A 14,739-nucleotide genomic window follows, 5' to 3' on the forward strand; every position below is an offset into this window, starting at 1 on the left:
GCTGACAACAAAATCACACAAAAATCATCAATGGAAATCAAATGTATTAACCAATGGAGGCCTGGATTTGGAGTCACACACAAAATTAAAGTCAAAAAACACACTACAGGCTGATTCAACTTTGATGTCATGTCCTTAAAACAAGTCAAAATGAGGCTTAGCAATGTGTGTGGCCTCCACGTGCCTGTATGACCTCTCTACAACGCCTGGGCATGCTCCCGATGAGACCTGATGAGACACTACAGGCTGATCCCTGGTCTCCTGAGGGATCTCCTCCCAGACCTGGAGTAAAGCATTTGCCAACTCCTGGACAGTCTGTGGTGCAACATGATGTTGGTGGATGGAGCGAGACATGATGTCAAAAGATGTGCTCATTCAGATTCAAGTCTGGAGAACGGGCGGGCCAGTCCATAGCTTCAATGTCTTCATCTTGCAGGAACTGCTGACACACTCCAGCCACATGAGGTCTAACATTGTCCTGCATTAGGAGGAACCCAGGGCCAACTGCAACCGGAATATGGTCTTACAAGGGGTCTGAGGATCTCATCTTGGTACCTAATGGCAGTCAGGCTACCTCTGGCGAGCACAGAAGGGCCGTGCGGCCCTCCAAAGAAATGCCATCCCACACCATTACTGACCCACTGCCAAATCGGTCATGCTGAAGGATGTTGCAGGCAGCAGATCGCTCTCCACAGTGTCTCCAGACTCTGTCATGTCTGTCACATGTGCTCAGTATGAACCTGCTTTCATCTGTGAAGAGCACAGGGCGCCAGTGGCAAATTTGCCAATCCTGGTGTTCTCTGGCAAATGCCAAGCGTCCTGAGCGGCGTTGGGCTGTGAGCACAAATCATCAATAGTAATACAATGTATTAACCAATGGAGGCCTGGATTTGGAGTCACACACAACATTAAAGTGCAAAAACACACTACAGGCTGATCTAACTTTGATGCAATGTCCTTAAAACAAGTCAAAATGAGGCTCAGTATTTTGTGTGGCCTCCACGTGCCTGTATGACCTCCCTACAACGCCTGGGCATGCTTGTCAGCCAATCAAACCATCCTCATGGAGTTGGTTTCTAACCATTTGTGCAGACACATGCACATTTGTAGCCTGCTGGAGGTCATTTTACAGGGCTCTGGCAGTGATCCTCCTGTTCCTCCTTGCACAAAGCCGGAGTTAGCGGTCCTGCTGCTGGGTTGTTGCCCTCCTATGGCCTCCTCCACGTCTCCTGGTGTACTGGCCAGTCTCCTGGTAGCGCCTCCAGGCTCTGGACACTGTGCTGTCAGACACAGCAAACCTTCTTGCCACAGCTCTCATTGATGTGCCATCCTGGATGAGCCGCACTACCTGAGCCACTTGTGTGGATTGTAGAGTCCGTCTCATGCTACCACAAGTGTGAAAGCACCACCAACATTCAAAAGTGACCCAAACATCAGCCAGAAAGCATAGATACTGAGAAGTGGTCTGTGGTCCCCACCTGCAGAACCACTTCTTTATTGAGTTTGTCTTGCTAATCGCCAAAGATTTCGCCCTGTTGTCTATTCTATTTGCACAACAGAATGTTAAATTGATTGTCAATCAGTGTTGCTTCCTAAGTGGACAGCTTGATTTCACAGACGTTTGATTTACTTGGAGTTATATTGTGTTGTTTAAGTGTTCCCTTTATTTTTTTGAGCAGTGTACATATACAGTATATATATATATATATATATATATATATATATATATATATATATATATATATATATATATAAATCCGGTTGAAACAGTGAAGTGGAGTAGACAGGTGTGTTGATATAACTTTACTACAAAATAATTACACTAAACTTCCTTATTTTATTAAATAACAATGTAGAACCTTCCTACATATTCCAGCATTGCTTTCTCAATTAAGATTAGGTTCCATTTCATAGTCTCCATAAACATGATGATGTCAGCCCTTTGATGTTGATGTTGAAACTGTTTTTTGGTCTAACATTTTTACTAGTGTGGGAACACATCCCATCTCCCTTAAGTTAACAAAGTTATTTTTTAATTGTGAAACCCTCTATTGTCATGTTTAAAAAAAGCTTGGAGTATCCTTGCCTTTTTAGAGTTATCAAACCCTCTATACAGCCCCTGTCTGTGCTCTATCAACTGAAGACAATTTGCATTTTTGACGTTTATGGGTGTGCTTCCAAGGCTTGCAGTGTAATTTATATGACATATACTACTCATTTACAGATTGATAGCTGCCATTCCTAACTGCTTGTAATGAATGCCTTGTCACTACACTAAGGTTTCTGTGCTGAATCTTGTGCCAGAGACTACACTAAAGCACTTTCGCTTTCAATTTGTCTTTACAAGACAGAAGCCAACCCCCTCATCCCCCGTTTTTATGTATAAGTTTAGTCTGAACTAGAAAACACAGCTCTACCATTATGGTCCACTACTTAAAAGTGATTGCAGCAATTCCAAGTAACTTTTTGTGATGTGACGTTTATGGATGATTCTCTTCAGAATGTAGCTTCCCCTCATAATCAGAACATGACACTTGTTTCTCCTTCAAAAGACCTTGTCCTGTCTAATCAGTCCAATTGAAATTTGTCTTGTCCAGACTATAAAAGAGAGAGCTTGTTTCTGTTCTGCTTCCTGAGCTAAGTGGTGTTCATCTTTTTTGGCAGTAAGGAACACCTCACATTCCTGTGACCTCATTCAGATCCAAGGATCCAAAAAGGAGATAGCGCAGCAGAATTGACCAATAATTAAATAAACAATGCAATGTAAGGGTATTAATTGACTTGAAACTAAACCCAGATTTGAAGCTAGTTACAACAGAATATACTTTCTCTCTCGCTCTGATTAGTGTTATGGAAATGCATGCAGGCCTAGTGAGGGGAGTTGGTGAAGGCATGCATCCCAATGATTGCACTCCCACCTGTTTAATAAGCACAAAACAACCTTTTAACCAGTCTATAGTGCCCTATAAAAAGCTGCACAACTCCCGGAGGGGTTGTTACCCTCTGGAAAAAAGTCTGATCATTCTGGATCAGCTTATAGAGCAGATGATTTAACAGAGCCCACCTGGTTCATTGGCTTACATGACACTTTGTTAACATAATTATACACAAAGAGTGTGAATTAAGCTATCAAATGCAAATTTAAATCTACACTCACCTTTACATTGCAATATCAGTTAGAAAGAGGAGAAACCCACACAGAAAGTGAACAGTGAGGATGTCAAAGTGCTTTTCAGTGACACAAAAGCATAAATAGATCAGGGGCTTTGCACTAAGGTCCATATTTGTTCCCAATGCCCACAAAAGCGAACACATCAACTCTCATTCACACACAAACAGTCACACAATCGTAAACCTCTGGTCCACGCAGCCCCAGAGAGAAAAGGCAATCCACAAACCCCATGAATATTACAATGAGCTGGATCTGGGTCATTAATATGACACAGCCGTTACACTGGAGTCCAATTAGCAGTCAACATAGAGCCTGGAACGTTCCTGTTACTATACATAATCACTATATCACTGTGACAGACTCTGGAGCTGGGAGGAATCAAACAGTCTCTCATAAGCAATATCAAGGACTCCTTACAGATACAGACTAGGCAGGGAGGTCACAGCAGCTTAGTGATGTTTAAAAAGGAACATTTAGAACAATGTTCAAATTTAAAATTGCTTAGAATGTCTACCATTAATAAAGAAAATATTATAGGTAATTGCAAAATGGGTCAGCATCAGAACACTCAAGTTTAAATGCAGTCTAAAAGCAAAACAATCCTACCGAAAAACAGTAACCATTGAAATTCTATATAAGTATAAGTTATGGGCCAAAAACTGTGGAGTCATCCTAATCAAGGAGTCACTAAAGCAAGATAATTCTCACTGACTTTCCTCTTCTAAACACTTGCAAAACCCATTAACAATGAAGTAGGAGGTAAACCATCATCTCTGTCACTTGGAAGGGGTCAATGGGTGTTGCCCTTGTTTAATCCATGCACTTAGTTTTTCAGTTGTAAATGCTAATGTAAGAATGTGCCTTAAAGTGATCTATTTGGAAATGTGCTTTCTCTTAAAAAGTTACAGAAATATTTTCTATTGAATAAAAGCTAAAGTATTTCACTATAATAAAAGCTTCTTAGATTGCAAGGAGCAGTTCTCAACACCACTGCCTTGCAGCAAAAAAGGTCCTGGATTTCAAACCTGCCCTGGCCATTCTGTGTTTTTATGCTTTCCTTGTACATAAGTGGGTTCTCTCTGGTTACTCTGTCTCCCACCCACTCACTAAAAATCAGCATTTAACTAATGCGGATAAGGCCTTGTGGTGAAAAGCTAAATTAAGCAGAGAAAGTAAGGGGTGCACTGGGAAAATGCTGGAGTTCAGGGCAGCTTTTCATGTAAACTGGAAGCAACAATGGAATAAGTTGCTTTTATACTGTTATGTGTAACTGTTAATGGTGTACACATAGACTTTCTCTCTATTTTTAATAATTTTATGATTTAATGTTAAGACTAATTGGCCTCTCTAAATTGCCGGTGTGGTTGTTTATCCTGTGTGTCTTTTTGTTGCCCTGTGATGAACTGGCAACCCCACCTGTCCCACATTGACCACTGGAAAGAGCCACTCCTGCGACTGCAAGGATTAAGCGAGAGGGGGAATGGACAGATCAAATATTAGGAAAATTGTTAGGATTTAATACCCTAAAAGTCACAAATTTAGAAAAATCCTCAATAAATGGCATTACAGGACACCTTTGCCACACTCTTTTTTAGAATAACTGTTTTCAAGGAAAAATATTTTTATTCATAGAAAATAAGTCAGATATAATTATTTTATAAGGTTTATAAAATAATCCCATTAATACAAAAAGTTGTCCGAGTGGATTTTAATTTAATGATAAAGAACAAAACTAACTTGGATAGTTTTTGCATGCATCTGACATAATGCACCCTCACCAGTTTCCATTAGTACCTATATGCAAATGGTTCAAATTTGGTTAGTTTACTAACAAAGGTGAAATGAAATATGACAAGGCAAAGAATTTTCTTTTTCCTTCAGTGACAGACGGATTGGTGCCAAATGCTGAGAAGTCTGGCACCAACTCCAGGAGGCTACTCATTTGGCTATGTGCAGGCGCACACACACATACACACACTTTAATCAAGAATGATTAGCTACCTCTCTACAGCTTTTCCTCGCCACTCAGATTCATCACCTCATTTTAGTGTTTTCATCAGTGAAAAATATTGCAGTCTGACAGAAAGATTAAGGTTTATCGTTGATCACTAACACTTTCAGCAATGTGTAAAGTTGCCTTTCCACATTAATATTTATATGATCTGTTCTGCCTCCTTTCTGATTATTATGTAAACCAAACTGTTTGAGATTTGGTGGTTCACTGATGCCTGTATAAAAACAAAGGTTTCTTTCTCATTCTCAATGTTACATATTAACAAACTGGAACTGGAACGGGTTTCCTTTGATGAGGTTGCATCTGTTAAGAATTATTTCTTGTGAAAAAATGCCCATTAGGCAAATAATTACACATATGCTCTCAATTTATGTTTTCTGCAGTATTTTCTCTCACATGCAGTTCTGGGAGCAGATCGACAGCTCCTGTCATAAGGTCCTGACGTGAGCAGGGAAACAGACCAATTCCACAGCAGAGTATGTTTGAACAACCTGGATTAAGCCAAGTGTAAGACAATCCTTGTCACATCAGAAATAGCATAGTAGCCTACATGCAGGTGCCCTGATGAATGAAGCATTAAGGTCAGAGACGAACAAAGGAATGTAATGGAGAAAAAACTACAAAAAGAGGCACCTACAGATACCGACAAAGAAAAAATCAAGACTACATGCTCGGATGAAAGCTTAACATAGAACAAAAGGAAAAACAAGGTATAAGACATTCCTTTAAAAATTGCAAGAGAGTGGAGAATGGAGACAAGATACGTTTTTTCTTGAATGATCAAAGATGCCTTATACACACAGCCCAACACTTTACTGTAAGTATGTGACTGCTAGATGCAGATTAAACATGCTGTGTATTATTGAGGGTCTTTGACTGATGACCAGACTCCTGCTGCAAAGCTGAGTTGCACAGCCATCTGATTGCCAGTGCAACTGCCCTCAGGAGTTAAAAAGTAGATCTTGGAGACAGACGGCAGAGCTTGACCCACATGTCCAGAGAGCAGACATTCTTTCTGCTTCCCGGGTTCTGCGCCATGCAGTAGCACGAGAGGGCGGACATGTGATCTCTCAAACGTATACATGAACATTATTATTGAACCATGATTTTTTTGGACTGATGTTTGATAAACGATGTGAACGATAGAAACTGAAATCCAATTCCTTGTTTGTACTCACAAACATGGTAATTAAAGTTGATTCTGATGATTTTTTAAATTATATGCTTGGGCTCCTAACACATCCAATTACAGAACATTTTAATGTATGGTTTTCAAGAGCACATTTTATGGTGAAAATTGTTTCACATAAATAGGTTAATGGTAGAGGTCAAATCTGACATTACATTCCTGTAATTACTGGGATGGTGTGCAAACATATTTACCTCTTCTAAGCTAAGTTTAATTTAAAAACTAAATCAATTAATGTATTTCTTTATCAGTGAGTGAGCAGCCTCTTTCAGTAACAGCATGACAAGACCTTATGTTGTGATTGCAGCTCACTAAAACCCCCAAAAGACCTTTAACATGCTGGAATACTGAAAAGAATATATGAAGCTATGATCTAAATAACATACACTTCAAATTTTGCATGCAACACAACACCTTAGATGTTTTCCTATGTGGTTTTTTTCATCGACATTTTTTGTATCTATGCTCATACCATACATGGTTTATTAATTAATATTCCTCATCTAAATGTAAATGTATCTTTTATCAGGCAAATGTTATATACCCCTGTAATTCAACTGAAAGTGCTGTCCATAATTTCACCAGACATGGAAATGCACAAAATTGCCAATCTGCTCCCAGATTTAATGGATGTTGAATCCAAAGAAAAAGCAAAAGAAACAAAAGAAACAAAAAAAAAACTTTATTTAGGCTTAGCTCTTTAGAGGTGCTGTTACACAGTATCTTTGCAACAAATCCCTCAAATATACTCTGCTATTTGTTATAGACAAAACACTGAAACAACTGCTGTGTTTCCACAGGCTGGGTAACCCAGCTCAGGCTGCAGAACAACCAAGAATAGGTCTGTGGATGTAGTGTATAATTTTAAAATGGCCTGCAGAAATCAGTTTTGTCAGTGAAGGCTGGTGTCCATCATCAACTTCTATTTTAGCTAGCAGCTCATAAGCTGCCTAGGGATGTGCCAGTCATAGCTCTGTTGCTATGCGACAGCTAAAAACCTGTTTGGAGGTAGTCTCTCTATTTCAAATGGTTTTAACTTTGAGTGTTTGTAGCTCAGACCACAGCACTCACAGCTTCCCAAAAATTCAACAGCATATAACTAATAAGGCTTCAGAGGAAGGGCCTTCTCTCCCACTTTCTAGTTCTAATTTCTTTGTTATCTTCCACCTTCTTTCCTCAGGAGCATGCGAGTATCTACACATCCATGATGCACAATGCATAAAAACTAAAATGAGCCAGCGAGAGATGGCTCTCTACCCTTTCCCACCTCATTTAACCTTTTAATTTAGCAGCATGAATTAACATGTTAGCCAAGGCCAGTATCACTTTAAACAGAAGCTGCCCACTTGCCCAAAAGGCAGGAAGAATGACTCTTCCAAGCACATGCACAATTGTTAATGTGCATGTGTGTGTATGTGTACCAGGAAGTAAAGTGTAGAGAGAGATGTCGGGAAATTGTGTGTGTATTTGTTCTGAGTTAAGCAAGCTATTATTATCACTACCATGACATCAGTACCTTCTCAGCTGCTGTCACTCGCTTTTTGATGGCATGTGACATTCTAGTGAGGTAGAGAAAAAGAGATTCAGGCAACGCAGAGAATGGTACAGATAACTAAGTTGAAAAGACACCATCGCTGATGGAAGGTGGGAGATGTAAAACAAGTGGTGAGTAATGATGCATCCTGAATTCAGGTCAGTGCTCTTAGCTGATTCTGACGAAGGAAGCAAGCACCCAGGGAGGTAGTGATGGATTTAGAAGAATTTCTTTCAAGATCTGAGTCATAGTAAAATATTTTGAGCTGCATGTTTAAAATAAAACAAATGTGAACAAATGCCTCACATTGTTGCCACACTAAACACTCTTATCCATATTTCACTTAAAGCACTCCGGTACCTATATTAAGCGACATGAGCAATCCTCCCTGGCCTTTGAAACATAGAATGGCACTTTTATGATGTCCCCCAGATTATTCCTAGAGATGGATGGGCTGAGCTAGAACACCAATTGATTAACCCATCGACTGGTGGAATGTGCCATGGCGGTTCCCCAGCTCAGCTGTTCTTTCCCCTGGACAGAACATTTAGACAGACATGCTGGAGAGGATGACTAACGATTAGGTCTACTGAGGGATGCAATCCTTGTTCATCTGTTTATGCGCAGAGTGTCTACATACTTGTTTGTGCTTGGTTGGTGAAGCAATTATGTTTTAAAAGATCTAAGAGTCTCCTGTTCAGCTGACTGTCCACAGTGACATATTTTTTTCTTTTAAGTTAATATTTCATGAGGATACAATTGTTCACCACACCAGCAAAATTAAGACAAACTGCCAATTTAATCAAGAGTGTTTTTTAAATAAAGGAAATGCTGATTTTGTCACAAAGTCAAAAATAGGTGACTGTCTGTAGCAAATGTTTCATAGTATCATACCGTGCCTTGTAAAAGTATTCATGGCCCTTGAACCTTTTCACCTTATGTCTAATTACAACCACAAACTTGTTTTTTTTTTGTTTGTTCTACTTGGAGTATGTATGGTACATCAGGACAGAGTAGTGCATAATGGTGAAGTGAAGGAAAATGATACATGTTTTTCAATTTTCTTTATAATCCCCATTTTGCTGTGACTGCTTGCCTTCAAATGTCGACTAATTAGACCATAGATCATATTTTATATGTGATTTATTCTCGGTATAAATAAAACTGTTCTGTGAATACCTCTCAGAACACTGGTGAACAAGCAGCATCATCACAGTACCCCAAGATCCGAACATCCCACAGAGTTTTCCATCCATTATCCGAGCAAATATGTGGTACCGGTTTGATGAAACCAAATTTTTAATATTGGCCTTAAGCAAAATGTTATATGTGGAGGGAAACTAGAACTGTAATGTGCAGTCATCATAGTGAAACATGGTGGTGTATCATGCTCTGAGAATGTGTTTCTTTAGCAGGGACAGAAAAGCTGGTCAAAGTTGATGGGAAGATGCAAGGAGCTAAATACATGACAATCATGTGACAAAGCATTTTAGAGACCAAAATATTTGAAACTAAAGCGAAGAACTACTTTCCTCAGGACAACAATGATCACAGAGCTACAATGGAACAATGGTTTAGATAAAAAAAAAGCTGGTTCTACAAAGTACTGACCCAGGGATAAAATCCCAATAAAACACACTGAGGTTTACACGTTTCACATAACAAATAGTGAAAAGGTTTTAAACTGTGTAGACCCTTGCGAGGAACTAAAATTTGATAAGAACAAGCCTTTGAAACAATGTATTCATTGTTGTGAAACTACTTTGTAAGATTGATTTGAAACACTACGTAGGAAGTTGTCATCGCAAACAGACCCAAATAATAGAAGACATGCCTCAGTAACAAACATGCATTCACATGTTTATGAGCAATTCTAAAAGCTTTTTACTCTACAGGCTATTGTGGAAAATCGAAAACAAAACAATAAATAAAAAAATGAAATACTGAAATACTGAACAAACTATCTTTAATGGCACTTGGACTGCACAATATTAGAAAAATATAACGCTGCCATGTGATTATTGAATATTGTGATATCAGTTGTGATTTACTCACATTTTTCTCACCAAACTTTTTCCTGGTTTCTGATCTTATTCACAAAGATCTTCAAAAGTCGCAACCATAGGAGAGTGGAAGTTAAAATACGCTACTAAACTATGATTAAGCCTAATTTTAGACCTACCAAATACTATTCTTTGATTGTGATACTGCACACATGGAGATTGTGATAGCAATATACTGTACACCATATCAATTCAGGTCTTAATTAAGAACTAGCCCAATCAAATTAACAGTTTCTATCATCATTATCTTTATATAAAAATTAATTTCACTGCCATCATTAGGACTACTTCCTATCTGGCCTACCGCTTTAGACCTCCAACATCACAGAGCTCGTCTCTATTAAAAGAGGCAAGGACGAAGATAAGAGATCACTTGAACAATTCCCTTTTTCGCAATGAATAAAATGCCCTGAGATATTTTATACCCAGAGAAGATGAAAAATGTAGGGGTAGCTCCATTATTGATACAAGTCCCCGGCAGTGAAAGAAATGAATGCTAATGGTGTCCTAAGCTGGGCTTTACAAAGATTAATCCGATTTGAGAATGAACATTTTATTATATGGCACACAGTCCTAGCCTTGATATGAAGTGAATTCTGGGCTGAGAAGGGGTGGAAAAATATGACAAAGGGATTGTGAGAATGGAACATGGGTATACAACTTGTCGCTTTGCAAGACCCTGGCACCTCATCGCAGTTGTGCCCTTTTCCAGCTGACAAGTTCATTAATTATCTAACATGGCTGCCCAGAATGATTTTCAATAGACAAGTCAGACAACAATGGCAAAAGAAATAGGACATAAAACAGATGTCTTAGGTGACTACATTATTAGCTGAAGACTGGCTTTGTGCGAGCGGCAGGAAGTCCCACTTAGTCTCTTTGCTGCACCTGCTCTATGGCTATTCCCCACTGTTTAGACGGACTAATGGGGACACACTGGGGATACAGCTGTTGTTGGTTCTGGACTGTGAAATAAACAGACTACAACGTAAACTTTCTCAAAAGCAATAAGGTTTTTTATGTCTGCAAGATTTTTTATAAAGCCATACTCTTATAAAACCATGTGACATTCTGAACCCACAGCCGACATCCATCTCCAAGAAAATGTCCACAGGGAGGAAAAGCTTGAGGAGTGTTAAATGGGGAGGAGGAATAGTCTCCCTGCTTATTACCATGAATCACTTCACACCAGTTGCCAATAAACAACTGCAATTCTGGGAATATATGGGGGGATTTATCATGCTAAAGCCTCTGACAGGGCAAAAACATAAAATCAGCAGTCTAATTTGTCTCCTAAAGGTGATATCACTCCATCATATGGAAAGCCTTTTTTTTTCTTTCAGTTGGTGAATAATGTTTGCCATGTTTCTCACTTTCACAGGTGAGAGATGCAATCTATTATTTGACTGAAGAGTGATGCTCATTGTAATTTAAGACTTTATCCTTAGAGGCTTTAATGTTAAAACACACCACACCTATCACCTAGTCTTATGGACTGTCTTAAATGCATCAATTTGGAAAGGGCAAGCTTTAATGAGTCACAATAGTTATTCGTTTGTATCAATGTTTTATATTGCTGGCCCTAATAGCGGCCCTTTCTGAAAGTCTGTCACCAACTCCCGGCCCCACCCTCAAATTATATCAGTATCACATGTTTAGGTTAAAAATTACGAGTTACGGTATTTAAAAATAAAACTAAAATCAGGGTATAAAAGCATGTTCTAAAACATCAGATCTGCAATTTTTTAGTGTATAGGATCATGAAAACATAAATTCACCGACTTCTTTTTTAGAACTAAATTTCAAGAAAACCCACAACATACAGTACCTAATAGAAAATCTGAAATCCCCTCCCTCCCCTTAAAAAACTTTATGAAATCACCTCAAAGGTGCACAGTTTTCGACTAACTGAACTGGATATACTGTATGTCCTATAAAATTCATCTTCCATATTTTAAAGCCTGTCTTGCAATTTGAAATATCTTACTCACTTTGTCTTCATCAAACCTTAAAACATTCACAAAGTGGCAACTGTTGCTTTGTGGCATACTGCAGGGGAGTTCCAAACAGATCTTGATCCATCTGGGGAGAACCAGATTGAAGGCAACGGATTTTTTCAATTCAGCACCACGCAGAAGGACAGCTCCCTCCCAGACTAGCACAGAGACGGTGAACAAGCTCCTTTTGTGTAAATTACACGAAGTAAATAGGGGGGAGAACAGAGGAGAAAAACGGGGACTTGTGGCCTGATTATACACAGCCAAGAGTGAGCTAAAATTTCCAGTTTTAGCGATAGCTTTTATGATTACAACCATGTATGCCATGAATTTCTCCAAGGTTAATAGAGAACAGACACACACGTGCTAAATATGGCAGATTTTCATTTGCCGAATGTAGGTTGAGCGCAAACAGGTATGGACTGCATATACACCTGCAGAGGGGATACATGTCTCCTTTTTGCGTCTAACACAACCTAACCAGCCCTATTTATTATTGATCCAAGCAAACATGCATTGTATTGTCCTAAATGGAAAACTCTTTCCAACTGGTTATGAAATACTGGCAGCGCGCTCTCACACTGAAGTCAAGGGCGCGCGGTGAAGGCAAAGCAGACCTGTGCGAGCGTGCGCATCTTTCTGCTTTCTTGCAGAAGGAGCGCTCGATTGCACATTTTATACTTAGAATGCAGCATCACTGAGGGAGTAGAACCTTGGCAATGATGTGCCCTTATCACTGCAGTCCTGAAGACATTAAACAACGATGTTTGGAACAAGAGGCAAGATTGGGTAAAAAAATTTTATAAAACCCCCTACTGTGTTTTTAACCAGAAAAATAACTTACTTTTTCAAGAAGAGGTATGGAGGATCTCTCTTGCTTTGGTCGGTAAACGGTCACTCTTTGACTCTCACACCCCCGAAAAAGAACTGCATAGAAAAATTCCGCAATTCTCAGACGCCTTTACAAAAATCCGCGGTATCGCCTTCTTGTCAGAGACATCGTGTTCCTACTTTTAAAAACAAGCGGTATGTAATCCACACATTAGTCCGGATGGCGTGCTGTTAAGGTGTCACAGTGATGATACCCCGCAAAGCAAAGGATATTTCCTCTTCTTCCAAGACGCATAGGCTACCACAACCGAGGCACCCGACAAGTCCGATTTTTCAAACTACTCTTCCTGTTGAGAAGGCGATGTGCTCCCAGATTTTCAAAAACTGACGAGTCAAATGAATCGGATCCTTTGTCTTCTCTCAGAGCTTAAAAACTGACCTTTCCAAACCCATTAGCTCATGCTGGTCAATGTCCAGGCACATCAAAGCTACATCCTCAAAAGCTCGTCATTTAGACCCTACGGCAGAACTGTTTCCCCTTTCATAGGCAGAGGTGGGGTTGCATTAACGTCCCGCTCGCTTACGTTTCAAATGCAACTTTTTATCAAGTCCCTATAAGAAAATGTATTAGTCATCAAGCCTGATTGAATTTCCAGAGCATGAGCCAACGCAGATTTTTTGGAGGGGAATGCTTATCTCTGCTTCCCCTCGTCGATGAAAGCACTATTTCGCCTGTGTGCGGTTATCCTACAGATTAAGTGAAGAAGTTGGGTATAGAAAAGGACAAATTCTCCATTCAAGTTTCGTTGCTCTTCATATTAAAATAATCACTTTAACAAGTGAGGCTAATAAAAATCCTGGCATGTTTCTTCATTTAGAGCTTTTAAGTCTGAAAGAGCTGAGGAAAGAAATCTCAATTCCTGCGCGTTTTCCGCACCCAGTCTGGAGGGGAGTCACAGTTCACTGAAAGCATTCATGTCTCCTGCAATAACCCTTCGTTCCGACAATTTTCATCATGAAGCCTCCTTTAGATGTAACAGAATATATTTATTTTTTTGGCGTGCATTTCCAAAAGACGTCGATTGTCCAGCTATCATCCCCCTTCTCTGGACTGCGGAGTGTTTAAGCTGTTTCAGTTAGACAGTTCCATTACACGTAGGTACGCTGCATTCATTCGTCCTTTTCAAAGTGCCTCAAGCTCTCAGCGTTTCAAGTAAAGCACCTGCAGACAGTGTATTGATAAGGGGGATCATGTAAGGTTACCTCCCACTGACAAGCTGTTCCTCCAACTCCAACTAGATGTGCTCCGCGACTGACTGCAGGTGGCTCACCCGCAAGACTGAGGCAGCGATGCCTGGGATAATTGTGCCCCTTCTTTTACAGTCTTCATGCAGCTCTAAAGTAAAAAAAAAAACAAATAACAAAAAAAAAACAAAAAAAACTGGAAACCCTTTTACGCACCTCGGTCAGCGCTCTCTTGATATTTACTAATTCACCTGTTGCTTTCCTCTCATTCATCGGTAAGTTTGAGAAAAAAAAAGTAAAACGGTTGTTATTCTGAACATGTCGGAATAAAACTCATCGAGCAAACGACAGACAGAAAGAAAGAATGAGAGAGCAGACAGAAATAGTTTCCTCCCATGTGGATCTTGGAAATAGGACATGACTGCCACCTACCGACTCCTTCTCTCCTGGGTGATAATGCTGTGGTCCTCCTCGGGCTGATTGTCGCATGGGACTGCTCTCCCATGACACACTATAGATTTTGTTTACATACACTTTTGTATTTGTATTTCATAAACCCTGTCAGGCACAAGAGGAGCCCCGAGCCTGAATTATTTTCATGCATACAAACATGGAAATTGATGTAAAGTGCAGGCACACACATAGAGAGAAGCGTGACAATCTAGAAAACAGATTAATATGAGTTATAATCTCT

General features: G+C 39.7%; 1 protein-coding gene across 12 annotated transcripts in view; it reads right to left on the reverse strand.

Annotated features, from left to right (window-relative positions):
• The window catches only part of LOC124855429 (leucine-rich repeat-containing protein 4C-like), a 238,572-nt gene that overhangs the window by 77,200 nt on the left and 146,633 nt on the right, over nt 1-14,739 (reverse strand). For 6 of the 12 annotated variants that reach the window (XR_007035090.1, XR_007035092.1, XM_047345357.1 and 3 more), the window contains exon 1: nt 12,814-14,483. The exons of 3 other annotated variants lie outside the window; for them this stretch is intronic. The gene's annotated coding sequence lies outside the window, so the exon portion shown is untranslated. Of the gene's footprint in view, nt 1-12,813; nt 14,484-14,739 lie in introns of those variants that run through there. 3 more of the 12 variants (XM_047345306.1, XR_007035089.1, XM_047345324.1) reach the window with 3 other exon arrangements.

This window comes from Girardinichthys multiradiatus, chromosome 2, assembly GCF_021462225.1.
Source record: "Girardinichthys multiradiatus isolate DD_20200921_A chromosome 2, DD_fGirMul_XY1, whole genome shotgun sequence".
NCBI lineage: Eukaryota > Metazoa > Chordata > Actinopteri > Cyprinodontiformes > Goodeidae > Girardinichthys > Girardinichthys multiradiatus.